This window comes from Python bivittatus, unplaced genomic scaffold, assembly GCF_059951505.1.
Source record: "Python bivittatus isolate LINGU-HERP-01145 unplaced genomic scaffold, Pbiv_v1 ctg000400_np1212, whole genome shotgun sequence".
Classification (NCBI taxonomy): Eukaryota; Metazoa; Chordata; class Lepidosauria; order Squamata; family Pythonidae; genus Python; species Python bivittatus.
Window position 1 is genome coordinate 3,326,183 of NW_028277073.1, and position 17,202 is coordinate 3,343,384.

The 17,202-nt window shown below is 37.3% G+C and overlaps 1 protein-coding gene and 1 pseudogene across 4 annotated transcripts in view; both read right to left on the bottom strand.

Annotated features, from left to right (window-relative positions):
* Positions 1-17,202, bottom strand: part of CTNNA3 (catenin alpha 3) — a 703,663-nt gene that overhangs the window by 580,590 nt on the left and 105,871 nt on the right. The window lies entirely within an intron of this gene.
* On the bottom strand, positions 13,508-13,607 carry LOC112542863 (U6 spliceosomal RNA; annotated as a pseudogene).

Genomic DNA, 17,202 nt, shown 5'->3' on the forward strand with positions numbered 1-17,202 from the left:
ATTTGCATAACCCCATTGTGTTCTTTCATTGAAGGACAACAAACTTTGCCAAAGTCACCTCTGACAAATCCTGCCACCCACGCTTCTCTAGATATCAAAGCTGGGGTTGGTTGGGTGGGTTCCACTGGTTTTGTTTTTTATATAATCTTGACTCAATAGGACCAACCCATGCAAATTCCCCAACAGAGATTGGGAATGCTTAATTATTTATATATCACACTCACATACTGCAAAATGTTGTGACTCACAGAGTTTACAATGCTAAACATAAAAGCCAAACTGCAATTAGAATGATAAATAAAATAGTAGAGCAAAAATAATTAAGATAAAAACACTGAGCCAAACTACAATTAGAATGATAAATAAAACAGCATAGCAAAAATAATTAAGATAAAAGCACTAATCCATACAGTAACACAGTATTTGATGACATCAGGGTTCAAAAAGCTTGCAGAACAGCTCTGTCTTCATAAAAGTTGCCTAGACTGCTGCCAATCTCTAGGGGGCGATATTCCACAGGGTGACAGGGAAATGCCACTCCAGGACCCCATCAATCTCACACATGGGGGACACCAGCAACCCCAGCCAGAAAAGCATAGGTTGGTTCTGCCCAGCGGAAGCAGTCCTGTAAGTACCTAGCACTCCAGCTATGGAGGACTCTAATGGGTAAAATCAATGCTTGTACCCAGAAACCTACTGGAAGCCAGTGCAGGGCTCACAGCAAAGGTTCCACAAAGGAGAACAGCTCTTCTCCTCCAGCCCCAGTGAAACTGCATTCTGCACCAACTGCAGTTTCCAAGCAGTCTTCAAAGTTAGATCCATATAAAGCACACCAATAGTGATGATGATATGAGTTACCATTGCCAGGTTCCCCCACTCTTGCAGGTATGGAGCTACAACTGGTGCACCAGCCAAAGTTTGGCACAGGCCCCCAGATTCAGCCTCCATCCTCACATCCAGAACTGGTTGTGAGTCAAGTAAGACACCATGTCATGGACCTGCTCCTCCAGGTTTACAACTGGGACAGAAAAAATGGTGGTCTTTGGAAAAACAACTACTCCATCTTGTTAGGTTCAACTTCAGCTTGTTTCATTCCATCTATACCCCCACAGCTTCCAAGCCATCCTTGGCATCTCCATCCCAACCTGGGGAGGTGATGCTGGGTATCATCAGCATCCTAATAATATCTCACCCCAAACTGACAGAAGTCTCATGTAGATATTGAATGCTAGAGGGGAGCAAACCATTTCATAGAGGACTCCCCAAGAGAGTTCCTACCAAGCCAACCATGGGAGGGAGGGAGGGAGGGAAGGCAGGCAGGCAGGCAGGCAGGCAGGCAGGCAGGCAGGCCATGTAGCCATGATGAAGGGCAGAAAAGGAGGAAGCTAGTAGTCCCAGAAAAAAGGTCAATGGTGATTGGAAATAAGAGGTTGGGGTCATTATAGTACATCACAACCAGTACATTCATTGTAGTATGGGGGAGAAATTAGCAGGTTTAGTAACTGCCAAGTTTTTGTGATTGTCTGAGACAGAGGTCATTTTCATATTTAACTAGAATACTAAAATGGCTGAAGTAAATTCTGATTGTCAATGTTTGGGGGATCAAAGCAAATTCTCTTTAGGTGATCAACTACAGTGCCAGTGGATTACATGTAATTAATAGGATTATACAGTAGGATAGGACTGCTTTGCAGTCCAACATGTGAGAAAACATTAAGCTGTTAGTCATTAGCTACCCTTAGCCAAGGAAGTTGACTGGGTGACTTTGTGTCCTTCACTTTCTAATCTCACAAAGTTGTTTAGAGCAGAAATAGGAAGGACAAATGTTATGTATGCCACCTTAAGCTCTGAATGAAAGGCAGGATAAATAATAAATAATAATCAATAAATAAAATTACTAGGAGAATTGAACATCTTTCATTTTTCAAATTCAAGGAAGAGGCAAGTATTTTTAAAATGTAACCCTAGATCCCTAAACGTTTCCAGTACCTCTCTTATCCCCCGTAGTCCCAGGCTTATTCCTCTGCTCCACTATTCTTCAGCGCTTACCACTTTCTTGAGCCATGATCTGACTCAGAAGCCTCTCTCCAGATCTTCTGGCATCCTTTTGGGCTCCTTCTGCTGGTGGCCGGCAGAAGATCAGATTCACGGCATCGTCTTATGCAAGTTCACTTAGAAGAGTGTTCTTAACTTAGTATGGCTGCTCAAGACTCAGACAGCAGGCTTAGCAAGTTCTCTTCTTTAAGTCTTGATAATATTAAGTTAATGTACTGATCCTAATCCTCCTGGATGCTATCTCTGAAAGCTGTTCAATATACAGTCTCTGTCCAAAACATGCCTTATATTAGCCTCACTAGTAATTGTTGGGTGTTGAAGGGGCAGAAGTAGATGAAGAAAATAAACTGAAGAATATAAAGAAATTCAGCAAACAGTTTCATAACTGGAATTGGCCTTGTGAGGAAAGATACCATTACTGCCAGTTGAAAGATGTGCCCTCTCTCTAAATATTGCTGACTTTCAGCTGAAAAGCTCTGCATGAGAGCATTCTTTTTTCTATATTTCTTATCTCATGTTCTAACTTATCCAAACTCTTTCAAGAGTGTCACCATTCTCCACTGAGAGTTCCTTCTTGATAATGGTGCTTCTAATCTACAAATCTCTATAAAGCCACTTCAGCGATGTCAATCAGGAAGCTCATGAAATCTACCCTTTCTACAATAGTTTAATTCCTCACATGAAAACCCATAGAGCAGGAAAATGTACTGTGTAATTAGGTGATTTAAATGCATTTTTATAATTATGCCTTTTTATTCACAATTTTATATTGCTTTTTTGTTAATGAAGCTTATAATAACAAGTATAATAAGTACAATAAATATAGAATAAAATGGTAAAATAATAAAAACACTAAAACCAACCATTTAAATAATCAACAAACAATAATTAGCATAGCTGATAGAATCAGTGGAAGGCCTAGATAACTAAAAAACGTTTCAGTTTCTAGCAAAAATTAACTGGGGCTAATTTAATCTGTTGAAAGCTTTTCCTACAAAATGGGCCCATTATAGAGAATGGAATCAGAACAGAATTAATATCAGCAAGGCAATAGCAAGACATCCTTTCCCAAGTGCAGAGGCCTCCACAGAAAATCACCTCTTTCAAGACATCTATTATACTCACTGATTAACAATAAATAAAATATTTATCATTTAAATGCTTTACTCATGGCTGACCAGTACAAAGTGAAGCCACAATACAGTGGGCTTCACATGCAACAGACCAAATTTCCACAGCAATTGTATCATGTAAATAGTACCATATTTACATAGATATTCTAAATTGCATTATTTTCTGTCAATTTACATCCCTTAACACAAACATCATTTGTGTCATCTGTGTCATATGACACAAGCGATGTAAATCACTGCAACAGTGTATTTTTGCAGTCGTGCATATCAACACTGCTTCAATTAGTCCGTTATGTTTTATGACGTTATTGCTAGGAAATGGGTGAAAACAGTCATATAATAATAAGTATCTTATTATCTATGTCTCCGGGATAACTGGAAGATAATTTACTGGCAACTACTTCAAATAAAGGCTGGGCCAAAACTTTTCTTTCCGTGTATGCTTATTTTGTTCCCTGTTACTTTTTTATTTTTATTTTTAAAAACTTAGGGTTTATATAGATCTCAGATTGATTCAGCTTGGAATTCACATAAACTGATTTGTATCAAGACCATCATTCAGCTGGGATGGTATACAAGTCCAGCACATGTCTTAAACTTAACACATCATGTGAGACAATCAACTGTTAGGGATTCCCCTACCCTTGAAGCATTTCCTAAAACATCTAAATGGCATTATTTCTTACAATTCTCCACCTAATAACATCGGGGCACACTCATGGATAGGAGTCTATACATGTAAGAACTTATAGATATCATAGCTAATACATTGATTTCAATCCTATTGGGCTCATTGATTTTATATTCTGACTAATGTTCCTCGTAAAAGAATATATGCAAATTTTTATAAGTGTTGCATTTTATAATGAGATGAAAAAGAGACAACCAGTAATTTTCATCTTTTACTGCCATTCAGCTGCAGTCTTCTGAACTATAGTCTTGTTTTTTCTCTTTTTCCCCTATTGAATAATTCACTTTTATATGCCATCGTTCTGCATACAATACATTTCTAAATTTCACCTCTGCTTTCTTCTTTCAAACCAATTTTTTTTTCCTTTTCATTGGTAACAGTTCACTTGTTTGAAACATAATTGTAATATCCAGCAAGTAATGAACTGGTGTTGTTTGATTTCTTATCTCCAAACCCAATAAACTGCAAAAGAAGTCATTTTACAGTTAATCTGTTGTACATGGTTCTTGTCGATTTGGGAAATAAATGTACTGTTTCTAATCGGTGACCAACGAAATTATGTTCTGGTTTAAGATCAATTACAGATATAGTCACCAGGACAAAGCACTAAGAAATGCTGTACGCTGCCATTTAGCAACAGGATTCTTTTACTCTAGTATTTCTTTTCGTTCAGAAACCTCATAATTCAGTACTGTGCTCAATATAATGAGCATGAAGTTTTTTGCAGCTTATTAGACAGCACTCTCAGGGATTGTAAAGACTTTGAATGCATACATATTCCTTCTATGAATACATGTAGCTACTCTATTTTCAACTTTTCCCTATTTCTTTATACTTCAAATCACATCTGTAGGCTTAAGACAAAACTGACTTCAGAATGGAGCAATGTCATCATCAGATTTCTCTCTATCTCTCTCGATTTAATTCAATATTATTTTAAAATTTTAAAGCCTTTAAAATTTAATTTAAAAATCTTAAAGGTATACTCAATATCTCTTTACTTTTACTTTGGGGCACCCCTACACACACACGCACACACACACACACACAACCAAGACAGAGAGAGAGACATGAATTACTGTGTTTCACTTGAAAGCATCCTTGGCTCGTAAAAGTACTTTAAATGCTGCACACTTCCTTCCCTATTCTTAGTTTCTTTCAGTAGGAATGCCTATTTTAACAAGAACAGCTGCAAAAAAAACCAAAAATGATATAAAAGCAAAAATCCAAAAACCCACAACTTCTAAAACAATCTGGCATACACTTTTATACAGAACTGCTAATCCTATATATCACATTGTAATATATAATTAAACTGTTGGCCATTTAGTGCATTTAATTTCCTTTACAAATTAAAATGAACAATATCCGAGTCTTGCCACATTCTTGGAGTGTTAACATAGCCACAATTTTTTTAGCTCATTTAACCTGAACAAACACGCTTCAAAAAATTATTTAAACATATAGCAGTCAACAAAACTTTGATTTTTTTTTTAAAAAAAACTAAGAACAAAAAAGGGAGCGTACCCAAAAGGGAAAAAAAATCATACATAAATATCTCAAGGCAGAATAAAGTGTAAATATCCATATTCAGTATTTCTATCCAATACCTTAATATATAGCTTGTCTTCAACTAGATGCTGTTGGACCGCATCAGCTACCACACCAGTTAGCAATCTGAAATGTATTGGTAAGCAATAATTGGCCTGCAGTTGCCTGGTGCTGCCCATTTTCTTGGATCTTTCATTATCAGGTAGGTTTTGCCAGATGTTAACCAATCTTCCATTTCACCTCCTTGCAGTATGTTGTTAAAGTGCTTGGCAAAGAGTGGGTGCAAAGCAGTCTGACATTTCAACCAAAAACCATGCAGTTCATCTTCACCTGGTGCTGACCAATTTTTGATCTTCCTTGCTCTTTTCTCCACCATTTCTGCTGTTATTACAAGTTTTTTCATTTCAGCTTCTTTTTTATTCTTACCCACCTCCTTTATCGAAGCTGCATTCTTATTGTATTTCTTTTGGCTGTTCCATAGCTGCGCCCAGAACTGCATTGCTTCTTCTTTGTCAGGTGTTGACTGGTTCACTGCAGTCTCTCCATTGATGGATTGGTAGAAACGTTGTTTTTTTTATTATTATTATTATTATTATTATTATTATTATTATTATTATTATTATTATTATATACAGGTAGTTCTCATTTAATGAACACAATTGGGACCAGCAACTCCATTGCTAAGTGACACAGTCATTATTGAAACATCATATGACCACACTGGACTTATAACATCAGTTCCACTGCATCTGTTAAGCAAGACCACAGAAGCTGGCTGTGAAGCACGCGAATGGCAATCACATGACTGCAGGACACTGCAATGGTTGTAAATGCCCACCAGTTGCAAAGCACTTAAATTTCAATCACGTGACTGCATGGATGCTGCGACAGTCATAAGAGCGAGGACCAGTTGTAAAGTTACTTTTTCAGCATCATCATAATTTTAACAGTCGCTAAACAGGGTAGTCGTTAAGCAAGGACTACTTGTACCTATTTTTTTTATTTTTATTTGTTTAGCATTTTTATTAGAGAGAGTCTGAAGGGAGCTGCAAGAAGATGTAAGGATTGTCTCACAGCAATTGTAACATGGAAAACTCCAGCAAAAACACAATGACATACATCAGGTTAGAACATGAAACAATAGAAAATGTTTGAAAACAAAAATTACAATCTAAATGGTTTCTAAATTAACCTAAGGAACTCTGGAAACAAATTGTATTTCCTGGTGTATGTCTGCTGATTATTTTCTCATAATCATGATATCAGAGGTCCTAAAAATGTATAGTAAGAATTTTTAAAAATGCTTAATGAAGGTTGTTTATCTATCAAACATCCCGGGGGGGAAATCACACTTCTTATTGTATTTGTTCATTGGCTGCCTAGCTAAATTGGGCATGTTTCTCTAAACTGTCATTCTGCTCACTTTTGAACCCCATAATCAATTTCAAAGCTTTTTCTATTCTATTCTTGTTCTACTGTCCTCTGTTCCAAAGTTAATTAAGATGTGAAACACAGATGGAGCAAATGAGATTTTAGCATCTTACCTGCAACAAAAGCTGGAAGTACACAGGACTCAAGGGGGTAGCTTTATTCCATTTTTACAAGTTATATTTATCCTGCACATAAAGCATCCTTTATTATTTTTTTCTTCTGACAGCAGCGTGTGGAACCATAGGATTATAAAAGGAATTCCAGGCTGTTGAAAATGAAGTCTAGACTCCTATTTGTTCTTGTTCTTTTTCCAGAGTTACCAGGGGTACCGCTTAGGAAAAAGGTACTGGTTGTGCCCAAAGAGCTAAGAAAATATCATTATTATTCTGCATTTGTTGGGTTCCATTTGTTTCACTGTTTATAGCCAGAACCACTATTCTACTTGGCACAATCATTTCCATAAAATTAGATTCACAATGTACAGTTAATCACAATGTTCATTATACTGCATCTTGCCATCTCCATACATCTTAAAATATGTGTGAATCAATTTCTAAGTTTTGTTTTCTTTTCCACTAAATGCCAATCAATTTTTTTTTTGCCGTCATTCCAACCTCTCTTCACATTAATCCCATCAGCATCTTTTTTACATGTAAGCACAAAGCTCTGACTCTCCATAACATATGTCAAGGAGGGACCACTTTAGTTACTCTTGAGGAACATTACACTGTTCAAAGGCCTCTTAGAAAGCCTGAACAGTGCTGCCTTCAGAACTTGCCCATTAATCAGAATTCAAAAGCATTAATCAGAAGGTAGCATGGGGTCAAGCATTGTTTTCTAGAAATGGAAGAATTTAAAAATTGAAGGAAAAAATGAAAAAAAGGTGAAAATGAGTTAGAAGCTGTCCAGATCCTAGAAGTATGGTCCTGTGTGTCCAAAAGAAGAAGAAAAAAAATGCAGATCTAAAAAAATTAGAGACAGATGTAAGATTTATACCAGCCTTCTCAGCTATTCCTCTTCAGATGTACAATACAAAAGTACAATATCTGTAATTTTGACTGGGGATTTTTAACCAACACATCTGGAGGGCACCATCACTTTTATTTCTGCACAAAAACCTAAGATAAGTTGAAGAAAAATATTGCTGTACAGATAAACACACCAGATTATCTTAGTAAGCATTCAGCTCATTGTCCTATAAGCTTTTTTTTCCCCCTAAAAGTAGGCATATCAAGTGCAAAAGCATTTGTTTTACCAAATTCAGGGAACTTCACAGGCCAACTTGCTGTATCTTTCATACCTTTATACTTTATACTAATTTATGTAGCATATAGATATGTCCTAGCAAAACTTGTGTCCTTGATTATAACAAGTGTAAAGAATTTTCAAAATAATGGGGGACCTCCAAAGAAGTCATCAGGTATCTGTGGAAATATTTAAGCATATAACCTATTTTGAAACAGTCAGTGTTTTTGACTGATAATGGCCAAAACTGCATTCCTTTACAGATTTTGTTATTTCAATTGCTGTGTATGTATATGCATATGTGTATGTATGTGTATGTATGATTGCATATGTGTGTGCATGGGTGTGTAAATCAACAGCTTCTACCAATCTCACATAATCAGCTGTAAAAATACATCAGTTTGGTAGACATTCTCACTGAAAAAAACAATTGAGGAATTATCTTATGCTGTCAGCTCAGGAAGCAATTCAGTGAACATTATGCATACCTAAATCCTACTGAAATCAATTGAATTAAAATACAGAGAAGTTAATCTGGATTGCATTTTTTGTGAGATTAAAACACAATGGTAGAAAACTCATGCATTTCTCATTAATTGGTTCTAAGAGATTCATGAACTGTGCCCTGAATTACAGATAGTATTATGGTAGTTATTTTGTGTAATCTTTCTTTACTATTATTAAGAAGTTCAATTTTGCTTTTTGCAATTTGTATTCCATTCCATCCTCAAGGTTCAGGGTATGTAAGAAAACATTAAAACAATTTAATATTGTTTTCTCATCCACGTTTGTTGTATTCTGAACAAAAAATATCCATCTACTGTCTTTCCCCCACCTTGCAGAAAGTGCAAGTCAGTTCCCCTTCCCCATATGATAACAGAAACAGCAGACAGCTATGTGGTGAGATTGTCAGCTTTAAAAAAAAAAGTCCCTTTGGTTAATTTCATATTTCTAATTCCAGAAATGTATTAAAAGTTTCAAGCAATAGCAGATTGCAGTAAAGGAACATATATACATGCATACATAAGGAAGACTATTGTCTGTTAATTAAACAATTTTATACGGCCGCCCATCTAACCAGTGAAATTCTGGGTGGTGAACAAAGATAAAAATACATAAACCAGATCAATTTAAAAAACTAAATCAGTGACCTTATAAAAGAAAATCTCATTACCAATATGCTACACATACACAAATACCAGAATTCCATTAATTCCAGCTCTAGTGTCTGGGGAAAAGACAGGTCTTCTTGACCTTCCAGAAGGCCAGCAGGGTTGGGGCTGTCTGTACTGCTATGAAAAGGCTATTTCATAAGGCAGGTGCCATGACAGAGAAGGTGCATGTCCTAAGATCCACAGGAGACACTGCTTTACTGAGGAGACCTGGAGTATGCCCATTCAACCAAGTCTGGTGGGATGGGCAGGAACCATTTGGGGATAGGTGGTCCCACAGTTCCATAGTTGTTCAAAACAAGTCATACTTCACAAATATCAGCATCCTTTTCATGCTTCCTTGGTGGAACTCTCCAGCTTAAAAGGTGCTGTGAAAGAAATTTGTTGGTAGAGTTCACATATCTCAGTAAATTTAGAACTTTGCCCCTTATATGAACCAGAAAGGGGGGTTCTCTTGAAGTCCTTTCAGCAGGATCTAGTTGAAGAAAAGCTTTATTCATGCAAAGGCAGAGTTTGAAATGCACAGTTGAGATATCATCACGATTAGGCTTGCAGTCAACCTGAACCGAACGCCCTGGGTTGGTTTTTGTAAATGAGACGATTTTCAGCTGTACAGCTTGAGTGAATAGCTATTTTCTCCACTGATCCACTAGAAACCACTGTACTAGCTCCAACTCTGGGAACCACAACTTTCTCTCAAGCATTGGCAGTGCTATTAAATTGCCGTGTGATTAATGTTATAGTTCAAGAACTGAGTATGCTATTAATTCCTGGGAATTCTTCATTATTCCCCTCCTCACATATTTTGGTATTCTGTGATACAAAATAAAATATATTACAGTAAATCAATGAATTTTAGGCTTTCATTTCAGAGAGTGAATAAATGTTCCAAATTGCTACTGTGTCCTGAAAGGGTGCAAATCTCTCCTCCCACAATAGCAATTTGGGTTTCTCTGCCCAGAGGAAATGAACAGTGTTGGTAAGGCTACAAAATATTATTCCAAGATATTGAGGGACATTTTTTACTGGATGGACATGACAGTATTTCCCTTATTGCCCTCTATCAAACAACACCAATAGATATAGTTGCCATTATTATTCAAAAATTTTATTCAATATTATACATTCATAAGTTATTAAAAGATTTGCAAACAAAGCCCTACCAACTCACCATATGCAAATGTTGCTATGCTATTCTTCGTTGTTTATTCATGGCTTTGATTCTATTTTGTAACACACGTGCAAGACATAATTAGATGTAAACAATCTTTTAAGTAACAGAGGTTTTTTTCTTTTCTTCCCTCTTCTCTTGTCATGAATTCAGCTGACTTGCCTCTTTATAGAAATAATCATATATAATTTGCATCAACTTTAATGAGCACTTACGTCCCAGAGGAGCTTTTCTTACAGAGTAATTCATACCTTTAAAATATTCTGCACACAGAAATGAACAGACTCAGGAAGATCCATTGCAGCAGATTAGAATGACTCCAATGTACATTTTAAAGCTTGATTTGGCCCCATTATGAGTCAAACCTGACTTAAAAACAAAACAAAAAACTTGAAGACAAATTTGCATCCATGATTTCAACAACCCCTATTATAGGTCTCAGCAAATTTTATCTTTAAAATCCACATTTCTAAAAATGTTTAAAAATAAAAAGATATTCCAAATGAGGATGAGAGACTCACCAAAATGTAAAGAAAATTTGAGTAAAACCCAAGCTTTTACAACAGCTGTGTTCAGACAGTCATGGAGATTTTTTTTCAAAATGATCTCAAAATCTAAGATCAATCCAAAAATCCAAAATTTATAACATTTCCCTTAAATTGTAAATTAAGTTTTTCTAATTGAAATAGACAAGCCGAATGCCCCAAAAAGTAACAGACTGTGTCCCAGCCAACCCCGCTCATTCTCCATCTCTCTCCTTCCCACGGTCTATTTCCTCCCCCAATCCTCCACCAGGATTCCTTCCCACCACCAAAGTACACTCTGCACTGCATTCCCAGGGGGAAAAAATTCCGTGCTTAGTTCTTTGCCTAAAGTTGTTTGAGCTGTTTGTACTTTAACACTTTCTCTCTCTCTCTTTTTTTTTTTTTTTTGTGACAGATACTGTCATGTTGATAACATGAGTATGGACACTGAGAGAACTATACTTAGTTCACAAATCGCCTTGCTTTTTGTTCTTTTTGAGTGCCTAGCAACTGTACTTAAATGATATTCAAACCTCCAATTCTAGAAGATGCCATTAATATTTTTTTAAAATCATATTCCATTAATTACAGATTAGAAAACATCGTTTCTGTACATGCAGCAAAGCTGACCTGCTAAGGAAGGAGCTGAAGGTTCCGTCCCAGATTGCAGGAGCCTCCTATTTTAGAGGACACAATTCTCTGAGAGGTAGCAAAGAACAGTCCTCCATTTGCAAGTAGACTCTGTTGGAAAAGCTATCCAGTCCTCCCAGTTTAAAGCATGATGCAAAAGGAGGATAGAGCTCCCAAACTTCTCAAATGGCTAGTAGTGTTTGCGGAGGAATCCAAAAGTCAACATGTCCTCAGAATGCTAAGGCACACATCTATTTTTTTTAAAAAAAATAATAATTTGCATGTGTGTATGTATATGCGTGTATATACATATACAAAACTTGACATGAGCTCTAGGGAAATGTGTTCTCTTTTTGTCCTCACTGATGATGTGTGAAGCTAGATTGCATTTTAAGAATACAAATGCTATTTATTATCTTCCCCTTGATCACTGCAGAGTTAGACCCAGAATCTTGCTGGATAAGCATATTGCAATGCTAGACAAGGAGCAGAGAAGGTAGGAGCAGAGGAACAGACAAGGAGCAGAGAAACTCCTCCTCCCTTAGACATCCTGAGTGACTCTGGGCCAATAACTCTCTCTCAACCCAACCTATCTCACAGGGTTGTTGTGGGGGAAACAAGAGATGGGAGCATTATGTATGCAGCCTTGAGTTGTACAAAATAAAGGCTGGATATGTATATCTAATAATAATGTGCACATTTTGCATCATATTTGCTCTCTCTGACAAGTGGGTGTTTGGCATCCAAGGGTTGTAAGACAGCAGCTATCTTGAGCCACAATCAGACCAGCCAGTGGTGAAAGATGATGAAAACAGCAGTCCTGTAAAATGTGAAGGGCCACAGTCATGCATACGAAAGAGGTGGAATTTGCACTGCACCACCCAGTGCTCATTTTGTCACTTGAGATCTCTTCAGAGGCCTCTGGCTGTAACCTTGGGAGGGCCTGTGCCAGGAAAGCCTTCTTGCAGAGATTTCTACAGGTTCTGGAATGTCAATCATACGGAACAAACACAAACATATGTTTATACTCTTCCATTGTTTAAATCAGTGTTTCTCAACCTTGGCAACTTTAAGATGTGTGGACTTCAACTCCCAGAATTCCCCAGCCAGCCCTGCTGGCTGGGGAATTCTGGGAGTTGAAGTCCACACATCTTAAAGTTGTCAAGGTTGAGAAACACTGGTTTAGCTGAATGTCTAAATATCAGGCTTACAGCCCCCTATAACCCCAGAGGGGATGCTAGAGGTGCTGTGTCTTCCCCCTTTTTTCTTTCTGCATTTAAGGAGCTTTTAAGTCATCTACATAGACAGAATGACAGAAGGGCTCAACCACTTCTTACTGCAAACGGAGATGGCTGCTACTTTTAATTAGATTGCCTTCCTGAAAGGAAAAATCAAAACCTAATAGTTTGTGATAGGTATTCGCTGGAGAAAAAAATATTATACTCATAAATCATTCACAACTATGCTTGTTTTCTGATCACAGACTAGCTTTGTTACAGGAGAACGCTGAAAAACGGGCCTATTCAGCAGCTCGCTATCGAGAATAATATTCTATAATAATATTCACTCTCTTGGACCCCAGCTAATCTTACAATATCTAGAAACACCCCCCCCATGTCTACATAGAAATAAGTTTACACACCACTATCAAACATAAAGTTTACACACCACTATCAAACATAAAGTCACAACTATGCTTGTTTTCTGATCACAGACTAGCTTTGTTACAGGAGAACGCTGAAAAACGGGCCTATTCAGCAGCTCGCTATTGAGAATAATATTCTATAATAATATTCACTCTCTTGGACCCCAACTAATCTTACAATATCTAGAAACACCCCCCCATGTCTACATAGAAATAAGTTTACACACCACTATCAAACATAATATATACTGTAAAATGTATTAATTTCTTTTTCGTCATGGTAAAGGGCTTGCACAGGGCCCATGCTAATCTTCTCTATATCATTCTAGTCTTAGCTGCTGCCCAACCATGTAATGGATGTGACACTTGACTGAACTAAATCTGCCTTCATCACTGCAGTACAAGCCTGTTGCTCAGCCCCCGTGAGTGGGCTCACCTCAGAGCTGATCTTCAGCAAGATCCATGACTGAGCAATGTTTTGACTACAGGGATCTGGACCACACTGGAAAGCATCCATCATTTTTGCATTTTTATTTAAACCCCTCAGAAGAGTTTATAGTAATCTGTAGGGTCACAACAACAACCCTGAAAATTCGTATTCCTACCCAATCAGTTCCACAAATTCTGGCGATATAATCTGTCATATTCCCCCCTCAAACTGGATTTCCACACATCTCACAGATTTTATTGACAACTTGGTGCATTTAAAAGGCAGATAGACAGAGTTTTCAGTATGCAAACTTTTATCAAAGGGACAGTAACTCCCTTTGCTAACAATACTGGACAATTGGAAAAAAAGCAAAGCACCACATAATAGAATTAATATTCATGAAGAAATTTCTGAAGGAGCACACCAGAATATGGAAGTGAATTCTGCATGCTAAGAGATATAAGTTGAGATGTTAAATAAATTCCAGGGGAAATGAGTGACAAAAGTTCATTATTTAGGCAACTGCTTTAAAGTGGCAGGCTGAAAGTAATGGCTGAATTAGTAAAATTTCAGGTTTTTATTGTTTAACTTGTTGTGAAGACACACATTTGCTGCATGTTTCAAATAAAAGGGTGGCATTATAATTCAAATGCTGTACAAAAGATAGAGAACAACAGCACATTTTCCCTCCAAGGCTGATATCTTTCCATTAAAGTCTTTTGATATGTAGAAATCATTGAATACCGTTAGTAATTTCCAAAGTAGCATGGCAGCTGAAAATACCAAATTTCTAACATCTGGCCATTTGTTTAATCATGAGAACATACTGGGAATTTTCGCAGTACCTAGTATGCAATTACCCCAAGAGCCTAGTCAAATTCTGGAATACAGAGTGGCTAGAGCAGTATTTCTCAACCTTGGCAACTTTAAAATGTGTGGACTTCAATTCCCAGAATTCCCCAGCTAGGTTGAGAAACACTGGGCTAGAGTGCATGATGGGACTGAGCAGCCTCACCTCCAGAGCCTCCCAAAAGCAAGGATATTCGGAGATGAAGTAGAAGCAGAGAAGCGTAGAGCAACAGTAAAAGAAGAACAGAAGTGAACTTGATCAAACACAAGTAAAAACTCCTACTAAAGCCTACACCAAAGCAATAAGGGTCATATTTGTGTCAACAGATTGCATTCCAACAATCTTGTTTAGGGTGACCCACTCTGTTTTGGGGAGTAAGGTGCAGGAAGATGCTCCCACCAACTATGTGATGGTTGTGCAATACGTCACCAACAAAATTTGCTATGGTCTGGATTCCACAAGGCGGAACCAGCAGGATAACATCTCGTTGTTTGGAAATCATTCCAGCTATGATAGGATGTTCATCTAGTGTGAGCTAGATCCATACTCCACCTGGCTCCTTCAATCCCTCTTCAGACACTTAGTTATTACTTTTTCTCTCTCACCTTTTGTTTGATGTTCTACATTGCCCAGAATCCTATGAGATTGGGATGGGTAAGTACTGCAAAATAAATAAATGAAAGGGTAAGAGATGAGCTAAACACTACCATGTGTTAGAGTGGAGGCCCATTTATCTTCCTGGATTCCAATGGCATGGCAAATGTAGTTGCTTGGTTAAAAGCTAAGACCTGCGTGCACACAACCAACTAGATGTGCAACATTAAGTAATTATAAGTGCACAGGATGAGGGAGGTCAGACATCTAGATGAGACGGTAAGCTAAGGTTTAGATTTACTATATTTATTTGAAAAGACTAGGATTTTGAAATGGGAAGGTTTTCTTCAGTATGCTGAGAACATAACAATGGAGGTAGACCATATTTCCAGAAGGCATTGGAAATCTTACTGCCATGTAAATACAGCATTGGATATTGGGGAACATTTCAAATAAATATGCCTATAAAAATAGAGGCAAGCGACATGAACCAGGCTTGGCAATCCCAACATCAAAGAAACAACAACAAGCAAAGCATCTTTCAAAGTGAACTGTGGGAAAAGCCAGCAGGAGTTGACAAGCATCTAATTTAGTAAGGATCATCTCCAAGGGATGAGGGTGAAAATGCTCAGAGAAAAAATACAAGTAAGTAATACACATGCATCATCACCAAAGCTGAAGATGCCAAAGATACAGAGAGAGAGAGAGACAGAGAGATTGTGAAAGTTTGAGCTCAGTTTTTTGAATTTAGATGGGGAGATGGCCTGCACAAAAAGTGTGGTAGAATGAAAAGAGAACTAATGTTTTCCAGGATACAAATTCTAAAGGAAGAATAGGGAAGAGTAAACTGGGTTTTATGTTGCTGTGTTAAAAAAAAAAAAATCCAACAAACTAGTAACTTCAAAAAAGGCAGATTGTTCCACAGATACAAACCAGAATTATTATCTGCAACAGGCATACCAACATACTCCTAAACAAAATGCAATCAGGTTGTAGTAATGGATGATTTCTATTACACAGTTCCAACCATGACCAGAAAAACATTTTAAGGTACTCTAAACAATTGTACTTTATAAGAGCAGGTCACAACCCAGACCAGGGAGACAGAGCTTCATACAATATCTAGCCACAATGTTATCAATTTTCTTTCTTTGTAAGTAAAAAATTGCCAAAATAACTCAGTTCAGTCACATTTTGCTTCTGGTGGGGAAATGATTGGTTTTTAAAAAAAGAAAGAAAGAATGAAAACACTTCCCGAGAACCCTAGTTTATCTGGAAATGAAACAGAAAAGTTATTAGAGAAGCTGTGATTGTAACAGTGTGTCCTTATACACTGTAGCTGGAAGTAACATGTTCTGTTATGAATGAAATTGTTACTTTTTCTTCATATAATCATAGAGTTGGAAGGAACCAATTGGGTTACCAAGTCCAACAGCCTGTTTTAGCACAGGAATCAGAATTAAAGCATCTTTCTCTGAACTCCACTTGAAGATATGAGGTGGAAGGCAGCTCCTCACCACACTGAATAATTGGTTCTGCTGTTGAACTGTTCTTACTTTTAGGAAGTTTTACTCACATTCTTTTGAAACTACCTTCTTGTGACTTAAATCCATTATTCCCTGTCCTACACCCTGAAATGACAGCCCTTCAGGTAAATAAAAAGTGCTATTATATCCCTCCCTAGTCTTCTCTTGTGCAGGCTAAACACTTCCACTTCCTTCAATCTCATTTTTTGATTGGGTAACTTCCTCAGCCAATGGTGGGAATGACTTCAGCAATGAACGTGTTGTTTTCAAGGAACCTGCAGATTAATCTTCTATTGATCTTCTCTAGCATCTTCCTAGGTATTGGTTTGAAATTTGGTCTGTAGTTTCTGGGATCCTTTTTCTCAACTTTTGAACATAGATACACAAGCATTATCCATCAATCCATTTTCCAGGATTTCTAAAGCTAATACATAAAACGGACAGACCATTAACTATTTCCTTTGACCTAGAATGTCTGAAGAATTAATCCCATGCTAACTAAACAAGACAGGGTTTCTATCCATCTCAAACTTCAGTTCTGCCTTCATTCTGAT